The sequence below is a fragment of the Carya illinoinensis genome, chromosome 6 (assembly GCF_018687715.1).
Source record: "Carya illinoinensis cultivar Pawnee chromosome 6, C.illinoinensisPawnee_v1, whole genome shotgun sequence".
Lineage (NCBI taxonomy): Eukaryota > Viridiplantae > Streptophyta > Magnoliopsida > Fagales > Juglandaceae > Carya > Carya illinoinensis.
Genome location: NC_056757.1, coordinates 6,553,499 through 6,567,927, shown reverse-complemented (window position 1 = coordinate 6,567,927; position 14,429 = coordinate 6,553,499). Strand labels below are relative to the sequence as shown.

Genomic DNA, 14,429 nt, shown 5'->3' with positions numbered 1-14,429 from the left:
AAATGCTGTAATCATGAGGATTACAATAAGATATATTAATTATGAAGCATATATAGTAATTATAAAGGATAAAAAAATAGAAACAAAACACAAAGCGTACGACTAAGACAAAACAAAAAAAAGAAAGGAAGATCTGAGGAGCCTTTCAATAAATTAATTAGGAATGAAACATCACTAACTTACTATAAATGTTTCACCTATTTTCATTGGGAATAAATTTATTAGGAGTATTTCTTTCGATTCTAAACTCTGAATATTAACAATATTTCTTTCAATGTAAAATATGAATTGATATGATTGTGGGATAAAGATATTAAAATTTTATTCTGAACTCTGAATATTTAGAGTGACTGCGCGTTATGTTATCTAGAAAAAATTCTAGAAGATCTTTATTCTAAGTTATCTATATTTGGGTCAAAAGAAAGACAAAAAAAATCACTGAATGTAACCATAAGGAATGGATATCAATTTGTTACAAATGCAAATTATGTCCATATCAATACTCTTTCTCTTATTTAGAAGATGAGTGGATATAATCAATGTCTAAATAGGGTTAAAACTTTGTGGGGGTGTGTTTTCAATATATAAGTTACTTATTCAAACCGTTAACATTAATGAAAAACTTGTGTTTATCACAAATTAATACCTATTCATTCAAGAGTTGTACTTAGTCATTCTCGAATCTTAGTACAAACACAACTAATATATAATTATTTTCTAATAAAATAATACAACAATAGTGTTCTTAGATTATTATACTATTGTTCTAACATAATTCTTTTAATGTTTAATTCAAGTTGTTAAAGCTGTCAACTTTTATTATAGATTATTATTTTTCTAATAATTTATAATATCAAATTTTATCAGCAAAAATTCTTACAAAATATAATAGTGGTAATATGTGAAATGACCCGTGGCCCAACACGAACACGACACAAAATTTATAAGACGCAATAACTCAATGATGAATTGTAATATTGATATTTCTCTACTTGCTTATATTTATATTATTGGGATTGTAATTCTAGACTTATACTCATATTTTCTATTGATGGATTTGTAGTATTGGTTTTATTATAGGTAAAAATCTGAAAAATGTTCATATTTTTTGTTAGTAGGTAGTTTAATTATTATTATTATTTTTACATATGGTAGCTATTAATAAATATTGATTTTAATTTGTATACGAAATTATGTTAATCAGGTTAAATTGATTTTGCGGGTAGTTCAACCCATTTATATGAAACTGATTAAAATAAGTCGTGTAGTATTGACTCATTTAGGATCATTTGACCCATTTAGGATTAGTTATTAAACGGGTCAAAATGAGTGACACAATATGATACGACTTGCTATTTAAATTAGTTATGTTAGGGTTTAAATGTCTGACATGTTTAGATTAACAGATTATGTTTGAGTTAATCCATATAGTTGAAGGATCTGACTTGATATGACAAGAGCACGACCTGCATTTACGAATTAACACCCCTAATAAAGTATTAAAATAATAGTCATTAGAATTTTGGCTGGATAAAATTTTGTTTATTAAAAAAGGGATAATTATGTAAATATGGCCTGATGCAGAGAAACCAAGGACAGTTGTTATACACGCCTACAAACTCTATAAATATGCTCTTCAAAGCATCCGAGTATGCACAGAAAAGAACCCTAGCCTCTCTCTTTAGAGGTTGTTTGGAATTCTTCAATATGAAGAATCCTAGCCCTTCTCATACTTAATTAATTACTTGCTTCTTTGGTACTTTCTCGTCTTGTTTATATTTATTAAGGATTTTCTTTACCTAGATTTTGTGGAAGAATAGAGTTGTATATTGACGTTAGAAATCCAAATGAATGTACTAAAGAAAAGAAACAAGAGTTCCAAAGTATTTGGTTCAAATCCCTTGCATATCAGTATCACATCTAATCTGTGAGTTATCAGAACGTAATATTGCACCAGATCGAAGAAAGTAAGTAGCTCACCTCCATCTTTCTCTTCCTCTTCGATCTATACATGATGTTTCATCTGTTTGATTTTGACTATTCTCTACACACACACACAAAATGTTTTGTATGTTTTAGGGGGCAAATTCTTGAACCTGCATGTAATGATGTATGGTATTATTGTGAATAAATACAAGCCCCTTCCCTCCACCCAAAAAGTATTGCAGCATGTTCTTCAGTCATCTACAGACGTCGTTGCGATATTCTACTTTAATCATATGTTGTAATGTAATTTTTAAGATTTTCTTGTGGTTTATATTTTAGGTGTTCACATTTAACAAGCTAGCGACTTATAGGAATTCAAATAAAATATATATGATTGGCAAGCTTAAATGAAAATATTCAGTCCAATTCATACAACATGGAAAGCGAGAAAGTAAAATAATTAAATATAAAACCCGCAGAGAATATATACATTTATATTGTTTGGTTAATTGTTTGGTTATGAAAAGTAGGTGGAGATAAGATAGAGAGAGAGAGAGAGACTTTCTTATTTTTCTTTTGTAGTGTTTTTCTGGTTAATTTAAATGTGCGAAAATAATCTTGACATCAATTCACACGTAGATGGGATGTACATATTTGGTATGAAACTCTATCAAGATTGGTATGAGATCAACAATTTTTATATGCCATAATAGGTTTAGAGAAGACATTAAATTATTGTACCATTTGAATATTCCTTGTAAAAAACTATAAAGCTGTATAATAAGTACTCATTAGAATTTTACTAAACAATTTCTCGTGTTTATAATTTTCAGTACCGATCAATTTATAGAAAAAAATGAATGTAAATAATTTTTTGGGTCTTTATTAGAGCTAGACCCGACAAGCTGCTAAGGCCATATGGCCATGCCTCGTTGATAATTCCATCTCGTTTCTAACTTTTAGGAGAAAGGATAATAATTAAATATAAAATCCATAGAGATTATATTCATTTATATCGTTTGGTTATAAAAGGCATGCGGAGATAAAGTTAACTCTGTGGTAAAACTTCTTCTTGGCTCTATTTAAGGCCTCTGTACATTTAGCAGCATGTACAATTCAAATAGCTCAAGCTAGGGAGTTGACATACAAATTCAATGATCCACCGTCGGACCAGTCTTCATGATCTGCCACACTAAAGCTAGAGCGTTGCATAATCTTCCCTTTGACATCTAAACTACAAAATGGATAAGAGCCTAGAGATTCTCAGATTCTCAAACAGGAAGAGAATCAAAGCTCATGATCAGTGTATAAGCGCTTCATGTCCTCGTCGAATCAATGGATTACCTGATAAATGTAATCCCTCTCTTCCTCTCTACCCCCGTTACATTATTTCCTACATGTATGTTTTTATTAGCATAGATCTTTGTACATGCTGATGATAAAGTTATTTCACACACTGTTTTTTGATTGAGAACAGCTAGCTACAGGCACAGCTCAAGTACCATTTAAATGGAGAGGTTTAGGCTGTTTTGCCCCAAATTTTCTCAAAATTTTGAACAATTGAAGAAAAGCCAAGAAGATTTATATGTTTAATTACACACTTGAAAAGGATGACCACCTGATGAAGTGGGTGAACAGAACAACATTGGAGTTATATAATGGGGTCGTTATGCTGATATACCATGGATGATGCCATCTTCATATCATTGATTTTACATGTTAGATACTTTTAATGATGGGCTAGCTCAGCGATTTACCTGATATTCACTTCTATATCATTGTAATGTGTACCGGATGTAAGACCTTTTTTTACATAATTTTTTATAGCTGAGTTGTTTGTAAGAAAGTAAGGTGCAGAGTAGCACTTGTGAAAACAGAAGGTGGAAGGGAGATACGGGAAAAGAATATAGCTTCAGATGGAAGAGAAGGCTATTGGAAATCTCATTCATTTACTCGAATACAGGTTCTGTTACAAGTATATATACACTACAGAAAACAGAAAAACTAAAGAGGAAGAGTCCTAAAATTAACTTTTCATTTTCTACTGATTTACAAGTAATCTAGGACATGGCTTTTCATGACAACCTAAGACACTGCTTTACATCACTTCATCTGCAATTGTGTGCACTCTTAATTAGCTGTTGATGTGTGCTTTTATGCTTCTCTGTTGCTTTACTTTTCTGTGTTGTGCTTTATGCTTTTCAGCTGCTGCATCTTGCTTTACACCAACTTGTCTGCTGCATGGTGTTTTCTGCATGTCATTGTGTGCTTGTTTAGAATGTCCTTCTTCATTCTCCTTTTCTGTTTCGTGTGATAATATTGTTAGCTGTACAAGCTATTACACATGGAAACTATACAATGATACGTTAAAAATCTGCTATACATGGAAACTATACATTACGTAACAAATAAACAAGAATCATGCACAACTATGATTACGGAGGAAGTCACTACAGTGATCATGGAGGCTTGTCTCTTCATTCCCCCTCAAGCTCAAGGTGGTATAGGACCAACACAGAGCTTGCTACGATTGGGAGTGAATTTCGAAGAACACAAATTTTCAGTAAAGATATCTGCAACTTGGTTGGTACTAGGAATATGAACTAAAGAGATAAACCTCGGGCAACTTGTTCACGGACAAAATGGATATTAATCTCAATATGCTTCATTCGATGGTGGAAAACAAGATTCTTAGCCATGTTTAGGGCACTGATATTATCACAGTGCAGAGTAGGAGAAGGCAACTTGTTACCAATGTTGGTGAGAAGAAGCATAAATTAAACCACATAAATTCAGCTGTGGTTGAGGCAAGGGCACAGTACTCAGCATCAATTGTGGAGTGGGAGATGGTGGCTTGCTTTTTAGCACCCCATGATAGCAAATTTGGGCCAATGTAGATGGAAAATCCCGTGGTAGAACGTCGATCATCTCTGGAGCCATCCCAATCAGCATCACGGTAGCCAGAAAGTGCAGTAAAAGGACTCGGAACGAAGTGTCTACCAAAGTTAAGAGTACCCTTGAGGTATCAAAAAATTCTCTTCACAGCAATGGGATGAGGCTCACAAGAGTTTGCATAAACTGACATAAAAAAAGTTTTACATATGCTATGTCGGGTCTAGTGAGTGTAAGGTACTGAAGAGAAGCAACCATTTGCCTAAACACCTTGGGGTCAGGAAGAGGAGAGCCTTCCATAGCAAAGACTTGCACCCTTGAGGCTAGTGGTGTGGATATTGGTTTTGCTCCATCCATACCAAACTTCTGGAGAAGAGATAGCAAATAGCGAGATTGGGTGAGGGTGAGGGCATGTACATCTCGAACAACCTGAACTCCAAGGAAATAATGCAACTCCCCTAGATCTTTCATGTGAAATACAATAGACAAATGAGAGATAAACTTCTGAATTGTAGAGGAGGAGTTGCCAGTAAGGATGATATCATCCTCATACATGAGCAATAGGAGAAACTCAGATCCTTGTTTTTGAAAAAAAAAAGAGAAGTGTCATAGGGACATCTGCTGAAACCCCGTTGCTGAACATAAGTGCTAAACTTCAAATACCTATAGGAGCTTGCTTCAATCCATACAAAACTTTATGTAGGAGACAGACGTGATTGGGGCGAGTGGGGTCTTCGAAACCAGGAGGTTGAGTGAGAAAGACTGGTTCTTGAAGATCGCCACGCAAGAAGGTGTTACTAACATCAAGTTGCTTCAATGGCCACGCTTGAGGTAAAGTAAGATTCAAGATCATACGAATGGTGACAGGCTTCACAATTAGACTAAATGTTTCATCGTAGTCAAGACCTTGGAGCTGCGTAAAACCCCTTGCAACCAGTCGTGCCGTATACCGTTCAATGGTCCCATCTGCTTGAGTTTTGAGTTTGAGCCCCCACTTGCTGCCTACCAAGTTCATATTAGATGTGGGTGGAACCAACTACCATGTACGATTGGCATGAAGAGTGGCTATTTCGTTTTGCATGGCCTGCTGCCAGTGAGGATTTTTAAGGGCCTGTTTGCAGGTTTTTGGCTCAGGAGGGTACATAGTCAAACTTGCTGTAAAGCAAGTTGGAATAGGATGCCGGGTAGAGAAAAAAAAAAAAAAAAACTTGGGTTTCCGAGTACTATCTTTAGTGCGAGTGACCATATGATGAGTATGAGTGGGACCTAGAAGTGGAGGTACAGAAGAGATTAAAGGAGGTGGGACAGATTCAGATGGACTTGAAGGAACAGAGGCAGGTGGACTAGAAGGTACGACAATGGACTGGTTCTCCACTGAACAAGGGTCCAAAGACAAGGTAGAAGGCTGAATTGCAGTAGTTTGAAGTGCAGGTGGGAGCTTGCGAATTTTAAAGAGCTGCACAGGCAAGGGAGGAGTTTGGGTATTGGAGAAAGGAAATGAAATTTCATAAAAAAGAACATGCTTGGATATAAAAATTTTGCCATTTTGCATATCGAAACACCTATAGCCTTTGTGTTGTGAAGAATAACCAAGAAAAGGGCACTTGCGTGACTTAAACTCAAGCTTAGATCGACCAAAAGGGGTTAAAGAAGGATAACACCCATAACCAAAGGTTCTTAAATGCATATAGGAAGGAGATTGATGAAACATGAGTTCATGAGGTGAGTTACCATTCAGAATTGGAGTGGATAGTTTGTTGATGAGAAAAACGGCGTAGTCCAGAATTTAGGTGGCATAGAGGAGTGAGCCATCAAGCTGAGACTTGTCTCAACAATGTGGCAATGACAACGAGCTAGGCCATTTTGCTCAGGAGTCCTGGGGCAAGAAAGACGATGCAAAATGCCTTTGGAGAGAAAAATGTTGGTTAAAGAGTGATTAATGTACTCACCACCACCATCACTCTGAACTACTTTAACACAAGTGTTAAACTGATTTTCCATTAGAGCAAGAAAGTTGGAAAAAATGTGAACCACATCTGATTTTTGTGCCATAGGAAATTGCTAAACATAGCGAGAGTATTCACCAACTATGAGAAGATAATATTGAAAACCATCAAAGGAAGTAATAGAGGTAGGTCCCCAAACATTAGTATGCAATGTGTGTGAAGAAAGGTTGGAGCATAAACATGTGACGCCGGACAGAATTGCGATTATCTTGCAGGCTAGTTCCAACAAATGATTAACAGGGAAGAACAGGAGAAAATCACCCAAAAACACAGAGAGAAAAGTCTCTAGGGTCGAAAAAAAGGCACATGGAGCCATGCTCAGTGTGGACAGCGTGTGCGCCGAAAAGAGCTTTTTGAATTGGGGTCTTATGCGTGATTCTGAAGCCCGTAGCCAAAGTTATGGCCAAAAGACTAAAATGCACTCAAAATGGCCCCAATTAGGAACATATTACAATCAATTTCCGCCTTTGCGCTGATCTGCCAACTCATGGTATCTCAGCGCCATCAAGGTGCAATCTGACAACTTAGTATCATCTATCTCGGATCCCCTTGCATCAACATGACTAGATTGAAAAGGTAACTTTGTTGATTTTCCTAAAGTACAGCTTTCACAAGAACCAACAATTTTATTAGAGCTTGGTAAACATTGCAACAATGAGTATGGAATTCGGGTGGCCTAAATGTGCATGCCACAGGCTGCCAGATGGTTTGGTTGCTAGGAGTCCAACAGGAGTGTGCTGAGAATGGTTGAAAGATAGCGGGTACAAGCCATCCACCATGGAGCCCTTATGCATCACTTGTTTGGTCTTCAGATCCTTGATAATGAAGCCCCATGGGTAGAAAAGAAAACAACAATTATAGTCATTGGTAAATTGTGAGACAGAAATGAGTTTCTTTTGAATGGCAGGGGCAACAAGCACAATGTTCAATTTAAAGGGTGTGTGGGAAATATGAGAGTGACCAACACTAGAGATTGAAAGGCCATCACCGTTACCAACTAAGACTAAATCAGAGCTAGAGTAGGATTGAATACCTTGGACATCTGTTGTGTTGGGAGTCATGTGATGGTTAGCTCCTGTATCTAGATACCAAAACTCATCAACAGAATAACCTGGCTGAACAACCAAGAAGGCTTGGTATTGGTTTGCTTCCTCATTGGTGGCACAACAACCATCCACTTTGTGATTTGGTCCCCCACATCGAAAACAAGTTACAGGGCCTCGACCAGAATTTTGGTCACCACCACGAGAGGAAGAGGGCTGAGCACGACCTATGGACTGTCTATTTTGAGATCAACCACCACCACGAGATCCTTTACTACACTATAGGGGCTGATGAGTGGTTGAACTACGGCCACGACAGCCTTGGCTACCATGAAAGTGAAAATGGGAATCAACACGGTTTGTGTAGAACACAACAGTTGAAGACGTAGCATGAGACATTGAAATTCGCATCTCAAAGTTCTTAAGTTTGCTGATACCAACTTCAAGAGTAGGAAAGCTATCACAGGCATTGATAGCAGAAACCATGGAATGAAACTCAGAGCCTAAACCTCTGAGGATAAAGATGATAAAATCATCATCATCAATAAGCTTCCCTGCACCTCGCAAAGAGAGAGCCAGAGATTTGGCTTTATGAACATAATCCTCCAAAGAGGATGTTCCCTTGGACAGGGACTAAAGTTCATTCTTCATTTGTTGGACACGATCACATATATGTCGACCATACAACGTCTCTAACGCTTCCCAAGCATCATGGGAAGTTTACAATTGATGAACCAAGTATCAATTGAGAAAACAATTGATCAAGTATTAACTGATCAAGTCGCAACCAATGTTTTATTGCTAGGTTTGGAACCACGGCACCATCAGCGTTGAAGGTGGTTGGAGAAGGACATGGAAGCTCCTTTGTGTTGTAACCCAAGAGTCCATATCCTCGGAGGATAGGTATGACTTGAGCCTTCTAGAGTAGATAGTTAGTGGAGGCTAGTTTTGTGGAGATATCAGGGAGACTAAGTTTGCTAGAGAGAAGATCAAGAGAAGCAAACTCTTCCACAAGGGGGATCGAGGAGGTTGAAGAAGACGAAGTCATGTTTGCAACCTTGGTGGCTTTGATACCATGTAAGGAAAATAGCCTTGACATTAGCCTTGGCCTTGTATTGATTTAAATAGAATTACAGAGGATCAAAACTTAACTTTTTATAGCTGAGTTATTTGCTGTACAATCTGATTGAGCTGAAATATTGCGTATTTTAGCTATTTAAAACTAATGTATTTTAAATTCTTCGTGACACTATTATTGGTTTTAGATGGAAAAATGGTTAATAAGCATAAATACGAGTTGTGATTTTTAATTGATTGATATCATGTTTATGCTTAATTTTATAACTATGATTTAATTGGACAATATTTTCTCACAAATATAATATATTTTTTATAATTTATTTTTCATTTTAATTTATTTTTGAGTGCTATTTTTATGTACTTATTTTCAGGTTAAATAAAATTCACATGGAATCCGGTTGGAACTTTTGACCAAAAGCGCATATTAATTGAGAGGAATGAAGAGAAAGAAGGAAGCGGTGTACTAGTGTAGCTAAAAAAAAGGCGAAGATGAATTTTCGGTGGTTCCTACCTTGGTTGTTCATAGACCCATGCAGTGAAGAAAATAATTTGCGGTGGACAAACACATGCAATGTAAAAGTCAAGAATAGGTTTGGCAAAAGAAGAAGTGAAGGACATGGAGGTGGGTGGCCTGGACATATACGGAAAGGAAAAGAAAAAGAGGCTGGCTAGTGGTGAATTTTGGACATTTATGAGAAAAAGGCAAGAGATATTATATTTTTTGAAGCATGGTAGGTGAAGAAAAAGTCTGAAAGTGCTTTTGGACTCATAAGTGTCTTTTAATCTTCCTCCAGTGTTGCAAACATATAGTCAAGTAGAATCAAATATTTGATGTCGGTTGGTGCAGCTAAAGTAGACTTGATTAGATGATATATTCACGGTGGAGTTAAGGGAGTTGGTGCTTTTCGTTTCCAAGGGAAAAAGGTGGGAGTCGGCTGGAATGAATTGATGAGTGGATTGACGTTGGGTGAGAGGGAGTGTGAATGTAAGGCCAGGAGGCGGGTTTTTCTAGTTGAATTTTTGGTGGAGTGTGAATGTAATGGGCGGCAGCTTGTTGTTATTTGGCTTGACTTTTACATTGATAGAGAGAAAAGGAGTGGATCATGTCTGGCGTCTTCAATGAGGCAGATATTTAATTAATTTTCCTTGCTCTATTCTAGGAGGGGGGGATTTGAGAGAAGTCGGTGCTTGATTCATTGAAGAGAGAAGTCGGTTGGAGTTTTATTTGGCTGAAGCAGAGTTTTTCATTCAGGAGGGATGGTAGATTTTATTTGATTTTTTCCTTAGTCCTTTCCGTCTTGGACGGAAGCTCTAACTCTCTCGGTGGGGAGTATTTTTTTAACTTTTTCCATTTCGTTTTGGCTTCCTTCTTCGTTCTGAGTGGTTCAAACCTTAAGGGACTTGGTCGGCTGGTGTTTATTTTTGTCTTTGTGGTTTACGTTTCTATTTTTCCAGACTGGTGACTAGTTATTTGTTTTGCTTTCGTGATACTTACATTTTCGTTTGACGGGATTTGGTTTTCGGCTGGGTTTCCAGATTTTATTACTTCTAAGTTATTTTCTAGTATTTCTTGTATTTTATTTTAGTTTTCTAATGGAGAATATTTATGTGATTTGTATAGCACTTGTGATGAATATGGTTGGCTAAATTTTCATATTAAGATTAGAGGTGAAGTTTAATGATTTAAATATTATTTTCAGATCAATGTAAAATTTATTTTGTGAGCTTGATCGATTGAAGGATTTTATTATTGGATATTTTAATTATCTATATATTTATCTTGATTCATTGTGATTTTCGAATACAGTGAATACTTGAAGAATCCTTGTGATATTCAAATAGTTTTGTGAATGTTTTAATCATCAATCGTTCATGCTAAATCATTAACGACTATTTTTTTTGACCTTAAATGCTAAATCTTCCAATTAAACGGAATCATTATTCTAGTTTAATTGAAGTAAATCGATCGGAAACAATATTATAAATTATTAGACGGATCCTTGAAACCTTAGTCTTTCTCCATATCAATTCATTTTATCATTTTAGTTTTATTCAATTATTTTACAAATGTTCATCTCAGTAATTTTATTTTATATTCGATTACACATTCGTTTTAGTAATTTATTTTATTTGTTTGAATTTATTTCTTCATCACATAAGTCAATCCCTGTGGATTCGACCCTGTTAGGTACTACAACACCTGTATACTTGCAGGTAAAACTGCACTAAATTTTTGGTTCACTTGTTTGAGACAAAGTTTAGGCGCAACACAATCTGCTACACATGGAAACTGTACAACGATACATTAGCAATCTCCTATACATGGAAACTATACATTAGGTAACAAATAAACAAGAATCATACTCAACTAAGATTACAAAGGAAGTCACTGCAGCGATCATAGAGGCTTGTCTCTTCATGATCATGCATTCGTACAAAATTATCTAACATACAAGAGGTTTCTAGATATCATGTGGCTACTGAAATTTTCATTGCACTACACAAATTAAAGCAAATATGGAATTGGGTCATTTAGAGAGTATGATTAACAGACATTAATTGGTATTGTGAAAAGCAAGGCACTATTCTAAGAAGAACCTGGCCTACTAGAAGTACCAATTTTCTTTTCGCTTCGAATACTGGCTTTGAAAACTAATCGTATAGATCCTAAAGCTAAATACCTGCTAGGCTTTTCTTTTGAATTGAAATTGGCAATGTTAAATGCTTTGGTGCCCACGTGGGGTAGACCCTTTGGTGCCCACGTGGGGTAGACCCCTCATCTCCTTTGTATAGCCATGCGTTACTTGCTTATAACGCATGGCTTAAAGGCCATGCGTTATTGCCATTTAATTGGCAGTTTAAGGCTGGCCTTTAAGGCTAGCTGTGTAGGGTGGGCTATATATAGCCCCCCTCATTTGGTTCTTGGGACCCATCTGAATTGAGGAAAACCTCTCTCTTTTTGTTCTCTCTTGAAATAATATTTAGGCTGTGAATTCGTTAAGTGTTACTCTAGTTTTATAACTATGTAGTACACTTTACCACTAAGAGGAAACGTTTGAGATTTGTCAATCTGGAGAAACTTGTGGAGTAACTTTATAAGCTGAGCTTGAGGTATTTTCCGCTGTGCTTTCTAACATTGGTATCAGAGCTTTTAGAGTTGCTTCCAATTTTTTTTTTATTTGCATAAGCATGTAAACTGTAAATGTGCCATTTTATTTTATTTTTTCATGAACAAGAAGTGCTACGATGTTTAATTTTTTTTTTTTTTATTCTCTGGGTTGAGCTGCTGTGCAGCAGTGTTGCGCTCACCACCCACACATGGTGGTGCATCGCTCACCACCTCTGCATTCGCTGGTGCAGCGTGAACCACCTATACGTGGAGGTGCAGCACCCCTGTGATGGTGCTGCACGCACCAGCAGGAGCCCACGGTGCTCCGTGCACCGTGGGGGCACCATAGCAGTTCTGCAAGCACCACCTCTGTGCTGCACACACCAGAGGGGTGCTGCCAGCACCGCCTCGGTGCTGTGGTAGCACCTAGCTTCCTTTGGAAGCAGTTTTCGATGAACATCGGTGCTGGTGACCTCCATTAACGGCAGCCAAAGCTAGCCTATTTTTGGAGTTACTGTTCATGTGAACAGTAACATGCAGAAGGAAGAAGATGACTAAATAGTCATCTGGATGGGCTAGGTTGGGCTTGGGCCCTTTGGCCCACTGTGTTTTTTGGTTTAAAAAAAAAACTGGGCTTGGGTCTTTCGGGCCACTTTGTTTGCTGTTTCAAAAAAAAAAAAAAAAAAAAAAAGGCATTCAATTGGGTCATTTTCGGCCCAGTGTTTTTCAACCCATTTTTTTTTTTAAAGAATAAGCCCATTTTTTTTTAAAAGGAAATAAAACAATAAAATGGCACAATGGGATTTTGAACCCAAGACCATCTACTAAACTAAGGAGATGGGCTCACCACTGGGCAATGAATATCCTTTGGTTTAGGTGGGCGTTTTAAAAGTTTTTATAATAGTTTTTTTTTTTCGTTAAAAAAAGAATCTTTTTGGCATGATTTAATATATGCTTAGATATATTGTTATATTACATGTGATCTTTTGTTTAATGTTTTAGATTAAATGTGATCACATGTGAATATTTGGTTATACTCATGTTATTTTTTTTCCATAATGTTATATTACATGTGATCTTTTATTTAATTTTTATATTAAATGTGATAACATGTATGTGTGTATTGAACATGTGGAAATGTGATTATTTTATCATCTATGAATGTTAGACTTGAATGTTTAGACATTAGTCTTTAGTGATAAAATAAAAAATCCCACTAAGTAGTTTTAGTTTGAATTGTCAGTGTGAATGATAGGCTGAAAGAATTGCAGTGGCCCCAGTAAGAACTGTAAATGCACTATATAGCCAAAAAACCATGGTGACCCTAATAAAAACTGTAAATGCACTGTATAGCCAAAAAGACTATAGTAGCCCAATAAGAACTGTAAATGCACTAATGGAATAAGAAAAATGGACTGTAATGGTCTTATATGAACCATCTTTGTAGATTGGCCCAACAGGTTGCTGTAGTCTGGCTGTCTTTGTAAACTGACCCAACAGGTTGCTATGGTTTGGGTAGCTGTCCTTGTAGACTGACCCAAAAGGTTATTATGGTTTTAGTAGATTATGTATTTACATGTGACTAGGGCTAGATGACGACTTAAGATAGTGGGAGTATGGTTGAGATTTATGATGATAAATTCTCCCATATTTGGTTTTCAAATTTGCGTAAGAATTAGGTTAGAAATTTAATAATTGGATATTGTGGCGCAAGAGATGATTCTGAAGTCTAGCGATTTTTCGATCTTGAGACATGTCTAAATTATTCTTTTTCTAACTTGAAAGGATGGGACAGATTTCTTAGGTGTGTGTGTAATATCCATTCTTTGCGTATTGTAGTGAAATGGCATCCAAGAATATTGTTACCGACTTAAAAAAATGGGAGAAATTATATGGGGAAAACTATGACATACGGCATCGCAAGGTCCAATATGTTTTAGACGAGTAAGAGGTCTTGGAGGCCTTATCTCACACCCTTATTGTGCCCGGGGAAGGAAACTCGGAACAACACAAGATAGATCAACAAGCCTATACTCAATGGGCTAAGAAAAATTGGTGTGCGCGCATAATAATATTAAACAGCATGCACAATGATCTAATGTGTGAGTTCGATGTCTATGACACTATCCAAAGCATGTGGGAGGCTTTGAATTGAAGTTTGGTGGAACTTCAGCCACTAGGTTGTGTGGATTAACTATGAAGTTTGACTCCTATAAGACGCGCTCTGACCACACGATGAAGCAGCATCTTAGGGCTATGTCAACTATGATCTGCGAACTTAGGTCGGTAGGAAAAAACCTGACAGATGAATAGCAAGTCCAGGCAGTGATAAGATCACCACCAAATTCTTGGGAGAATATGAGCTAGAACCAG

General features: G+C 36.7%; 1 pseudogene; it reads right to left on the bottom strand.

The window, feature by feature from the left end:
- Positions 1 to 8,334: 8,334 nt before the first annotated feature.
- On the bottom strand, positions 8,335 to 8,416 carry LOC122314596 (annotated as a pseudogene).
- Positions 8,417 to 14,429: the final 6,013 nt, after the last annotated feature.